The sequence below is a fragment of the Triticum aestivum genome, chromosome 4D (genome assembly GCF_018294505.1).
Source record: "Triticum aestivum cultivar Chinese Spring chromosome 4D, IWGSC CS RefSeq v2.1, whole genome shotgun sequence".
NCBI classification, from domain to species: Eukaryota; Viridiplantae; Streptophyta; class Magnoliopsida; order Poales; family Poaceae; genus Triticum; species Triticum aestivum.
Genome location: NC_057805.1, coordinates 420,937,901 through 420,939,678, shown reverse-complemented (window position 1 = coordinate 420,939,678; position 1,778 = coordinate 420,937,901).

The following is a 1,778-nucleotide window of genomic DNA, read 5'->3' as shown; positions in this document are numbered from 1 at the left end:
GGCCTTTGGTCCCGGTTGGTGGCACCAACCGGGACTAAAGGGGGGCATTGGTCCCGGTTGGTGCCACGAACCGGGACCAAAGGGGGCATTGGTCCCGGTTCGTGCCACCAACCGGGACCAATGGCCTTGCACAGCGGCGTGGTGGTGGGAGTTTAGTCCCACCTCGCTAGCTGAGAGAGAGCCGCACCTTTTAATAAGGTGCGGTGCGCCTGAGCTGTCGAGCTCCTCTCTAAAGCAGGCTTACGGGCCTAACCTCTCTGTACATGCCTGTGGGCCTACTGGGCCTTCTGCGGGCCTGAATCCTGGCCCATGGATGGGTTTCTAGTCGTATTCAGGCCGTGGTGGCGCAGTAGGTGGCATAATTTTTACTTTTTCCCTGTTTTTTGTTTTCTTTTTTGCTTTATTTATTATCGACAACGACGACATACATACATGGGAAAATAATGTTATCGGGGAGGGGGTATATCGACCCCCCCCACACGTGTTGAAGTTATCGGGAGGGGGTTATATCGACAACGAGGACATACATACATGGGAAAATAATATTATCGGGGAGGGGGTATATCGACCCCCCCTCGTGTTGAAGTTATCGGGAGAGGGGTATATCGACGATGACAGACCCGATAAAACATAAGAAAACGAAGAAGAAATAAAAAGAGGAGAAGAAGAAAGGAATAGAGGAGAAGATCGAAGAAAAAAAAGAAGAAAAAGAAGAGGAGAAGAAGAAAGGAATAGAGGAGAGAAGAAGAAAAAATAGAATTTTTTCCTATTTTTTCTTCTTCTCTTCTATTCCTTTCTTCTTATCCTCTTCTTTTTCTTCTTTTTTCCTCTTCTTATTTATTTCTCCTCTTCTTCTCCTTTCTTCCTCTTCTTATTTTCCTTTTTCCTCTCCTTCTTTTTCTTCTTCTTCCTTTCCTAGCTAGATATATAAAACTTTTCTAAAAAATGTAACTTTTGCATATATAAAACTTTTCCATGGATCATCATTTCTCATATATATCCATCTATAGCCACATACATATATAAATGGAAAAAATGCTATGAACAAAAATACATATATACTTGGTAAATATTTTATGAACATCGTTTCTCATATATATCAATGCATACATCCATGGATCATCATTGCTCATATATCCATAGTCATATATAAAAACTTTCTATATATGAACAAAAAAACATTTTTTGACATATTTAGCACATTCTAAATTTTCCTAACTCTTTTACAACCACAAAAATTACTCCAACTTCATGACAGTACCCACACTCCATTTCACCAAAAACCTTCTAATCCATAGTTCAAAATTTTCAAATTTCATTCAAATAAAATTTGAACCAGATTCAAATTCCTTGCTGAAATCCTATTCTAAACCAATCCAAAAATTCTTAAATTTTGCCATCACCTTTGTCTTGCATCAGTACCTCACCACAAAAAATATCATAAATTCTAAAAATGCCCAAAGCCATCTAGCATTTGATCAAACACCCTCTATATGCATTGTTCATATCTGTAAAATAATTCAGAAATTTCAGAAAATTGGACGGCGTCTTGCTGCTGCTCCACTCCTTCTCCTCACCTTCTGCTCTTCAATGCGTCGTGGTCGGCGGCGACCATGGAGCAGGGGCGGCAGAGAGCAAGGGGCACTCGGGCGCAAGAGCGGCACTCGATCGGGACCATGGGAAAGGGGGGGCTCACTTCGAGGGGGGCGGCGATGGCAGGAGTCCAGCGACGAGGACGGCGGGCTCGGGGCGGCACGCGATGACGGGGACGGCGGTCT